The sequence below is a fragment of the Ahaetulla prasina genome, chromosome 5, assembly GCF_028640845.1.
Source record: "Ahaetulla prasina isolate Xishuangbanna chromosome 5, ASM2864084v1, whole genome shotgun sequence".
NCBI classification, from domain to species: domain Eukaryota; kingdom Metazoa; phylum Chordata; class Lepidosauria; order Squamata; family Colubridae; genus Ahaetulla; species Ahaetulla prasina.
Genome location: NC_080543.1, coordinates 102,410,860 through 102,422,031, shown reverse-complemented (window position 1 = coordinate 102,422,031; position 11,172 = coordinate 102,410,860).

Below are 11,172 nucleotides of genomic sequence, written 5' to 3'. Positions count from 1 at the left end.
AGCAGCCAGTAAGAGAAGATTTATTTTCACTAGGCCTTCCTAACTACTGAATCAGTGGCTTCTCTAATGAGCAAATGATCCCACAACTCACATATGTGGGAACTTAACGGTATAACCCTCTCTTCAGTGGCGAAAATGAACTACAAATTTATTCACCTTTATGTTCATTTGATTGTGATTTTGTCTTAATTTAGCAATCCAAACAAAAATGTGGGTGAGTTTTTGAGAACTCCAGATCTTCCACTAAAACAATAGAAAAAGCAGCCTGTTACTAGAAAGAAATTTTGTGGTGTTTTTTTTTAAACCAGTCAATCAACCCCAACTATCTCGATGTTGAGGCTGCAAAATCTCTGCAGCAAAGGAAGAACACAGCTAGCACTCTTTATTCCTGGCAAAATAAGGAAATGCCAGCAGTAGTTCAGCAGTATCTGGAAGGTTACAAGCTCCTTGTGGGGATCCTTTGCAGGGTGTGAAACCTGTGACCCTCCAGATTCTGCTGAGCTTCTCAACTTCACTCATTATTGGTCCTGCAAGGTCTGGATGTTGTGTTTGCAGTTCAACAACATTAGGAAAAGGTCCAGCTCTGCTCTGGCTGTATAAGCGTCAGGCAGATCATAGGAAACTTTTATGATAGCTGAGATAAAGGTCTGAATGGTAATAACTGAAAATCATTCAATCCAATAATTAGGCAGTTTTCCAGCTTAAAGCAATGTTCCTTTTCTACTGTTGTACAATTCCTATGCAAATTTTGCTATGATTCTTGTAAGCAACAGCCTCACCAGGACAAATATCAACCCAATATTTTTAGGAGCACCATTGCTGCAATTTCCTTATAATCCCCTTAGAGTTGGAGGTACTTGCCTCTGTGGCGGTTGAGACCCCCAGACTCATAGTCATGGGGGATTTCAACCTGCCATCGGCTGGCTTGTTATCGACTACAGTTCGGGAGTTCCAGGCTTCCATGACGGCCTCGGACCTGATTCGGGTAAATGATGGCCCCACGCACATGGGGGGAGGCACGCTGGACCTGATTTATATCTCTGGACAGTGGTTAAATGATCTGGAACTAGATGATTTAATAACAGAACCGATGTCATGGTCCGATCATTTTCTCCTTCGCCTAGACTTCCGAACCGCCATCCACCATCGCAGGGAGACGGAACCTATACGGTGGTTCCGTCCCAGGCGCCTGATGGACCCTGAGAGGTTCCTGATGGAGCTTGGGCCATTCCCTGAGGATCTGGCCCACGGCACGACTGAGGAACTAGTTGCGGCCTGGGAGCGGGCAGCGGCTGGGGCCTTGGACCGTGTCGTGCCTTTGCGACCTCTGACCCGGCGCAGATCTCGTCTGGCCCCTTGGTTCTCCGAGGGGCTGAGGGAGATGAAACGCTGGAGAAGACGTCTAGAGAGCACCTGGAGGTCCAGTCGTTCCGAAGCTGATCGGACACTAGTTAGGTCCTATTCTAGGACCTACCTAGTGGCAATGAGGGAGGCGAGGCGCTCATACGCCTCCACCCTCATTGCGTCAGCAGATAACCGCCTGGCCACCCTGTTTCGGGTGACCCGCTCCCTCCTTCATCAGGAGGTGCGGGATGACCCGTTGCAGGGACGTGCCGAGGAGTTTAGTGGTTATCTATACGATAAAATCGCTCAGCTCCGGGATGGTCTGGACCGAAATTGGGATGATCCAAGCGAGGGAGAGGAGACACGTCTTGTTGAGTCTGTTTGGGATGAGTTTGACCCTGTGGCTCCCGAGGACGTGGACAGGTTGTTGGAGAGGCTTCACGCCACTACATGTTTACTGGACCCGTGTCCTTCCTGGCTGGTACTGGCCACTCAGGAGGTGACACGAGGCTGGCTCCAGGGGATTATCAACGCTTCTTTGTTGGAAGGGGTTTTCCCTGCCACCTTGAAAGAGGCGGTGGTGAGACCCCTCCTCAAGAAGCCCTCCCTGGACCCAGCTATTTTGGGTAACTATCGTCCGGTCTCCAACCTTCGCTTCGCAGCGAAGGTTGTAGAGAGTGTGGTGGCATGTCAGCTACCCCGGTACCTGGAGGAAACCGTCTATCTAGACCCGTTCCAGTCCGGTTTCTGACCCGGTTACAGCACTGAGATGGCTTTGGTCGCGTTGGTGGATGATCTCTGGAGGGCCAGGGATAGGGGTTGTTCCTCTGCCTTGGTCCTATTAGACCTCTCAGCGGCTTTTGATACCATCGACCATGGTATCTTGCTGCGCCGGTTGGGGGGATTGGGAGTAGGAGGCACCGTGTATCGGTGGTTCTCCTCCTATCTCTCTGACCGGTCGCAGACGGGGTTGACAGGGGCAGAGGTGGGCCGAGGGACCTCACTTGTGGGGTGCCGCAGGGGTCGATCCTCTCGCCCCTTCTGTTCAACATCTACATGAAGCCGTTGGGTGAGATCATCAGTGGCTTTGGGGTGAGATACCAACTGTACGCTGATGACACCCAGCTGTACTTCTCCACCCCAGGCCACCCCAATGAAGCTGTTGAAGTGCTGTCCCGGTGTGTGGAAGCCGTACGGGTCTGGATGGGGAGAAACAGGCTCAAGCTTAATCCCTCCAAGACGGAGTGGCTGTGGATGCCGGCATCCTGATTGGAAGCGAGTTACTGGCCCCAAAGGATAGGGTGTGCAACTTAGGTGTCCTCCTGGATGATCGGCTGTCATTTGAAGATCATTTGACGGCCGTCTCCAGGAGGGCCTTCCACCAGGTTCGCCTGGTTCGGCAGTTGCGCCCCTTCCTTGATCGGGATGCCCTGTGCACAGTCACTCATGCGCTCGTTACCTCTCGCTTGGATTATTGTAATGCTCTCTACATGGGGCTCCCCTTGAGGTGCACTCGGAGGCTTCAGTTAGTCCAGAATGCAGCTGCGCGGGTGATAGAGGGAGCTACGCGTAGCTCCCATATAACACCGCTCCTGCGCAGACTGCACTGGCTACTTGTGGCCTTTCGAGTGCACTTTAAGGTTTTGGTTACTACCTTTAAAGCGCTCCATGGCTTAGGGCCTGGGTACTTACGGGACCGCCTGCTGTTACCACATGCCTCCCACCGACCCGTACGCTCTCACAGAGAGGGACTTCTCAGGGTGCCGTCCGCCAAACAATGTCGGCTGGCGGCCCCCCGGGGAAGGTCCTTCTCTGTGGGGGGTCCCACACTCTGGAACGAGCTTCCCCCCGGGTTTCGCCAAATACCTGACCTTCGGACATTCCGTCGCGAACTGAAGACACATCTTTTCATTCGCGCGGGGCTGGCTTGAATTGAATTTTATTAATTTTAAATTTTTATTAATTAATTTTAAATGGGGTTTTTAGTTTATTGTATATTTTTACTTCTCAGGCTAATTTTAAAATAAGTTTTTTAATTGCATTTTAAATTGTACATTGTATTATCTGTTTTATTTTTGCCGGTACACCGCCCTGAGTCCTTCGGGAGAAGGGCGGTATAAAAATCAAATAAATAAATAAATAAAAAATAAATAAATAGAGTAGAGCTGGTGTTATTTATCTGGGCTTCCTTTACAGCCAGGAGACTGGCACCCCTCCCCAATGGTTCTCATCTAATTGCATTTGCCATGCACATACATACATAGAATTGAAGGCAGACGGGAGATTAGAGTCAGCGCTGCAACATGCTCCGTGCAAAAGTCCCACCTTTCCCACATTCAGGATGGTTTGGCTACCACCCAGATCTTTCAATCCTTTCCAATTAGCACAGCCAGGCATTCTTTCCCAGCCCCGAAAACACCAAGGCATATTTTTAACTCGACACTTTCCCTCCGCTGAGCTTCTGGAACCCCGCTGAGCCTATGGAGTTCCAATCAGTGGGCTCCTTCTGATGCTGCCCTTCACAAGATTGCCCATGAAGTTAGAGAAGAAATCTCCTAATGAGCACAGAAAACCTTCCTGTCTGAAATGGCATATTTTGATTCATCAATGGCTTATTGATGGCTGGTTTAACATGCCAACCGAAGGCACATTAAACAGATTTCCAGGCAAAGTAGATCATCAATGGATAATCATTAATCTTGATACCTTCTTTTTTAGCAAATGTTTTAGGTTAAGAGATTTTTAACCTTGCTGTGCTTTGTTTCAAGGCATGTCTGTACCTCCTTTCTCTCTCTCTCTCTCTTGTCAGTAATACAAATGTGAAATGCTGTGGAGGTCTTAACATTTCCCAAGTCGTTCTGAGTCCTTGGTCCTTTTTTTTAATCAACAAGGATTCAAGTTTGTAAATACTTTCCTAGTATTATTCAAGATGGAAATTAATACTGATCTTTTTCATTTTTTTTAATTTATTACCTGTACTATAAAACCCTAAATTGAATTATCTCTGTGGTTCTCATTCATGCAGCATTGTAGTATTTAGATGATTAATATGAATACAGGAATGTTTTCATTTTTTAGTATCAGTGTCTTGGAATTATTAAACCAGTTATTTCTAACTTTGCTATCAGAAACAAAAAAAGTTTTTCCTTTGTTATTTGCATACATTTATCAACAACCTGGAACTAAGTGATTTGAAATAAGTGAAAAAACATCTCTTCTGATTCAAGAAACACCACTTTAAAAAGGGTGATATGGGGATTTCCCCTTATTGAAACTAGAGCAGAATACAGGGTAAAACTGTTGTGAGATTTGAAAATCTACCTAACTGATCTGAATAATTATCCAGTTCGTTCAATTGCATGCTGAATAAATGTGACACCAAATTGTGATATATTACTACCTGATACCAGTATAAGATGTTATTACAGCCTTATCCTGCTGTCGGTTTTTCAAGGGAGTGCAAGTAGTCCTCAATTTACAACCATTTGTTTAATGACCATTTGAAATTACAATGGCACTGGAAAAAGTGACTTATGACCATTTTTCACGATTACGACCATTGCAGCATTCCCATGGTCATGTAATCAGATTTCAGATGTTTGGCAACTGGCATATATTTATGACGGTTGCAGTGTCCCAGGGTCATGTGATCATCTTTTGTGACCTTCTGACAAGCAAAGTCAGTGGGGAAGCGAGATTCACTTAACAACCATGTTTCTAACTTAACAACTGCAGTGATTCACTTAACAATTGTGGCAAAAAGGTCGTAAAATGGGAAAAAACTCACTTAACTGTCTTGCTTTGCAATGGAAATTTTTGGCCGCAACTGTGGTTGTAACTTGAGGACTACCCATATTCATCTGCTTCAGTGAATAACTGAATCTGAAGTTATGGCTCTCAAGAAGTTGCTTCTTCTTCAGAATTTGCCCTCTCTCCCTCTCCCTCCCTCCCTCTGTCATTCGGTCTTGTCTCTATACATAAAAGAACTCCAACTGGCATGATCTAGGGCCATGATGGCGAACCTATGGCACATGTGCTACAGGTGGCACGTGGAACCATATCTGTGGGAATGTGAGCATTGCCCTAGCTCAGCTCCAGCACGCATACTTGTGCCGGCCAGGCTGATTTTCAGGCCTTCTAGGCTCACCGAAAGTCAGGAAATAGGCCGTTTCTGGCCTCTGGGGGGGGGAAGGGTGTTTTTACCCTCCCCAGGCTCCAAGAAAGCCTCTGCAGCTTGGGGAGGGCGAAAAATGGGCCTATGAGGCCCACCGGTAACCTTTTTACTGTCACATGCCAAAAACGGTGGGAGTGGGGGGGGGATGTCGCACATGCATGCGTGTGGTGTGCGGGGGCATTGAATTATGGGTGTGACACACACGTGCATGACCCCCCCTGTGCTCCTCCCGCTTTTGCACACAACAGCAAAAAGGTTAGCCAACACTGGTCTGGGAAGAGGGCCTTCTCTGCCGTTGTACCCACCCTGTGGAATATTGTCCCCCCCCCAGAGGTGAGGCAGATCCCCCATTCTTCTGGACTTCTGAAAAGGAGTTAAAAAGTGGCTCTGTGGCTTCGCATGGGGAGCCCAGAGGAGTACACAGCCATGGGGTCAGTCCTCCCTTCACCTTTTAACTAATTTTAACAGTTCAATCATCTTTGCTTCCCTGTAAACTTTTAGTTTTTATATACTGTTTTTATATTTTAACATTTTATTGTATACTGCCTAGAGACCCTCTCTGAAGAAGATGGGTGGTTCAAAAAATGTGAAATAAATAAGATTATTAATAACCTTAAAATATTTGATGAACATACAGTTGATGGCAGAGAAGCGAAAGTTTTTTCTTCAGCTCATGAAAGACAGAAAAGGACAATGTACTGAAGAAGTAAAGAGAAGTTTAAACTTATGGAAAGAGGCAGTATGAAATTAAGATCAGATAATGAAAAATAAGAAAATGATACTCATAACAAATAATAAATAGTGAAAGTGATGGTTTTTCCAGTACTCATTTACAGCTATGAAAGATGAATATTAAGAAAAAAAATAAGAGAGAACTGTATGTCCTTAAATTATGGATTTGGAGATGTTTACTAAAGGCAGCATGGACTGCAATAATTAATAATTATAATAATTAATAATTAATTAATTAGTCACTCATGGTCCAATAAAGGTTGTCTACTCTTTTGAGACAATGAGCAGCATACCGAAATTCTCATACTTGGGGCAGGGAGGTGAACCAACAGATTAGAAAAATATCCTTGGAAAAACTATAAATTTATTGATAGGCAAAGGTCACCATAGTACATGCAACGTTTATTCATAAAATAAGCAGAAGCTGACTCTGATTCAAAGGTATTAAAGGAAGGGGACTAATTGCCAGTAATCTTTGCTGAATGAGTGTTCCTTTGGGACTGTCTCCCTCATCAAAAAGGGTATATGCTATTAAAATTTATAGTGCAAATGTCAAGATCCCTTAAGAGACTTCATCAAATAATCACCTTTACAGTACATCCTATAATTTACGTCTAGAGATGAGTCGAATTCTGTTCAATATTGAACTCTGCCAAGCATGTTGGTATATAACTTTAACTCTGCACAATCTTGGAAAACCCAAACCCAGTATGTCCCCAGAGACGTACAGTTTAATAAGAATAAAATTTTAATTTTATTCAACTATCTGCTCAGGTTTTGAGAGAAGATATTTTTAGCCTTTTGACAATAGGAAAAGACATTTGTATCTGGCAGAAGCTTGCCTTTGAAGAGTTTGTTTTGCTTTTTAAAAAATGAACCCTATGGTTTTACTTCGTGAGCTGCTTTGGATTGTGCAGTCAGGAAAACAGTAGGACAGACATTTCTCCCTGCATAAGAATAAGGTAATAATTATTATTGTTGAAAGATATTCAAATCACAGCATTCTACGTAAAGTTTTATTTCTATTTTATAGTTCTAGAGCTAACCTCATGACATAATTATTCAGAACATTTAGCCAGGAACAAAGTATTTTAGTTTTTATACACTATTAAAATCCAAGCTGAATCCTTTGCTGTTCTAGTCCATTTATTGTAATTTTATTTCATTATTTTATTCAGCTAGGTTAATTTTTTTATATTCACTAATATAAAATATTACCTTTGCACACAAACAGGTTATAAATAAAAAAGAAATACCACCACATCAGTACCGGCGCTTCAAATAACTCCAAAGGTTTTGAGATTCTGGCTATCAAAATGAAGAACTTGGTGGCAGAAGTAAAGGTTTTTGTTGCTTTATCTGTGACACCCATATGATTTATCTATAATGCCCCTGATGTGCCAAACCAATATAATAGGTAATTATTGTGGTAGCTAAAACACACACACACACGCAAGCAGCCATAGTAATCCCTCATTTCCCCACAGTAATCTAGAATAACACATTTCAGACATTGTGAGCAACAGTTAATGGGAAATTTACAAAAGTGATCTAGTATATTACTAGGCAATATATAGGAAGACAGTAATGTAATTCTTAATAAAATTTATTTTTAAACTCTCAGCTTTTCAACTGGCTTTGATCACTTTAGGGGCAAGATCAAACAGTATTGTTTGCTTCCTTTATTTTCTTTTTATTTGATTGTTTTTCTTTTTAGATAGTATTGCTTACTTTTTTTAAGGTGTATATTTTTTAAAACTAGGGTAAAATGAAAAATATAAGTCTGGTTCTTAGGTGTTCTTTTGTATTATTTAAACTCTCAATATAAATATAGTAAAATAAATCTAGTAAAACTAAAATAATTTAACCAATAAAAGATGTGGGAAATCGTACATATTTTGGAGTGTTTATAATTTTTTTGTTTGTCTTTATAATAGTTTAGTTCATTAATAACAAAGATATTACAGCTAGAAACCATTTTCTCTATTATCATCACATTTTTGAACTCTCTGCTGCCAAGAGGCCTTCATTTCCAATATATATATATTTTAATAAAAGAACAAAGCAGCAACAGTTGCTAAAAAACAAAACTACCATAGAAATCAATAGTGGCCTTGTAAATCCGAGTTCAGACTGAAATAGATATCATATGTACATAGGACAAAAGACATTCAATACAAAGATGTTTTGGCTCGGTATATTGTTCAGATCTCTTAATTTGTCCTTCCATAATCATTATTAAAATACAGGGCAGCAATTTTTAACTTTGTGTTCTAGCAGCATGGGCTTATCTGCTCTGAAGTAGGCAACAGAGTGGGCAAAATCTATCTGGCCTCTTTTCAATTGAGCTATTTGAAGTCAGAGTCTGGTGAAGATGAACCTAACGCCAGAGAAGATTTCGTTACTTACTGTCTTGTTTTAGAACACGGTATCTCTATAGGGCAGATATTTCAGAAACTTTGGAGATAAAAACAGAAATCACTTTATTCTAATAGATTTCCAGAGGTACCTGCCAGCACCTGACATACAGAAACAGATGACCAGAACTACCAATATTTTTCTGGTGAGTTCTATTAATTTCACTTGAATTAACCTCCTTTATAAATTTGCATTGAAAAATAAACTTGGGAAAATAATTAGACAGCAATATAAAATTTGATTGAAGCTTATTTATTAGGGCTGCGCAAAGTAATTGAAAGAGGTGCTTCACAAATGCACAGGAGTGAACAAAGCGCCTCTCTTCTAAGTGTTGAAGCTCTCATGCCCTTTGCAAGGCTCGTGCGGGTGCTTTGAAGTCTGTTTGCAGCTGTCTTCGTGTGCATGCCTAGCTCACACTTCTCCTAAGCCTGCCAGGAAAGTGAAGTAGTTGCGCAGCAAACACACATGGAAAAAGTCCTGTTTGGGTTTTGAAGCAGCCTTAAAAGTCTCACAAAGGGCACAGCTCCTTTTATCCTTTGAGAAGAGGTGCTTCGTTCAATCTAATGCATTTGGCAAAGCCTCTTTCAAATACTTTGCTTATCCCTTTTACTTAGTCTCAACAGGTTGCATCAATATTGATGGTCTGCTAGTGGAATCAAAACTGCTGATGGAGCTGAGTCTCTTTTCCCTCCCTGCATATCCCGTGGGCCCCAAATATTTTCAAAAAGGGTGGTTGACCCTTCTAAAGCAGAATCAAAGTCCACTCTACATGTTTTCTCCTGTAGCATGGCACACACCCACCAGATAGAATGAGGCATCTAGTTTACGCCAAGGCTATATGTATTCATGTTAAATGGTTTGGAGATATGCTCAGTTCTTAATAGTATTTGTTAGTAGAATTAACAATGAAAACTGCTATGAGATTAAGTACGATTATCTAAAGTTTAAAAGAAATAAAAAGATTGCATTATCATTATGTTAAAATAATTACCAATTAAAGTATCCACCAAAAAAATAATTTAGATATTCAGCATGGAATTTGCAATCTTAATCCTGATTCCAACCCTGAAGACTCAAACTACAACTCCAAAAAGCCCCAGTTTATGTGAGAGTCGTATTTCAAGGCATGTAGTGGCCACAAGGCTTCAGAAAACAGATTTAATAGGTTTATCCCTTAATTGTTCAGGGCAGATTAATATATGGTTTAACAGAGGAAAATGAGTCATGAAATTTTAAACAATGAATTTAAAAGAGTGACTGTGTGAATTGATAACTGCCTTTTTGGTTGTGTTTAAAGGCAATACGGATAAGATAAAGTGATTGAGGGATCTATTTGCAAGATGAAAATGTAGCTAGAAAAAAACTGCTTAATATACTAGATCATTTCACCGGATATCATAATGAAAAAATCATAACTATGTGCATAGTATCGATCTTGTATGTATTTCCTAAAACAACTAATTCATTAAAATATATATTAAAAATGCAGTAAACCTGAATGAAGGTGATGCAAGCAACAAAATGGCACAAATAGAGAAGCAACTTTAATAAACTATTATTCATAATTAAGTAGTCAACCAATGGTCCTGGCTATGTGAATAACTTGTGAATTTATACAGTACGGTGAATTCCTATTTCCTATTGTTTAAATTGTAATAGTATTTATTATATTTTAGCAATTCATCTTTCCTCTATATGAGAACACAGGACATCCCAAGATGATTCCTTTTCTTCAGGGGGCTGGACATATAATGAAAAACAAGACAAGACAAACAAGTTCACCTCTCCTCCAGCCACCATCCCTTCCAGATTAAATCAGGGGGGGAAAAAGAATTTTCGCAACTTCCAAGTACTTAGGATATTTTTAGAACATCTTCTCCAGGTAAAGGAGAGACACAGCCGTGCTCTATAGCGTACATCAATCTATGACCACATATGGATGACAAGAATGAGCCCAAAGTGCAGATCATGACTTGCTGCTGTGATAAAAGCTGTTTCTGTTTGCTTTTGCATTCATGCATTGCAGTAAATGCCACCAGGGATGTGGCAAAGGTAAGTATAACTTCTTTTGTGTCAGTCAAAGATAATGTAGGGTGAAAGTTATACTTACTTCTATGAAACTCCTATTACTTCTTCTAACGAGTTTGGTTAATTTATCCTTAGCTCTTAGATACATGCAAGCAATAATATTTCAAGATACGACGTTGTTTTTCTTGTTCTTTTTAAAACGCATACAATACGTTTAAATGAATTAAATGAATTTTTAGGGAAGGTGCCCCATGACCTAGCTGTGTGTAACAATACACAGCTTTTGTTGTTTTGATTATCATCTGAGTTACATGTTATTTCTAAAACAAGAGGACCGCAGTTCACTTACTCCTAAAAAATCCTCACTATTTAGCCAATTCCAGTTCAGTAATGGTAACAGTTAAGTTTCAGTCAGAATCAGGCCCCTTTTCCAAGAACAGCGGAAGAAGAGATGAGGAGCAGACAAAAGGAAAAAA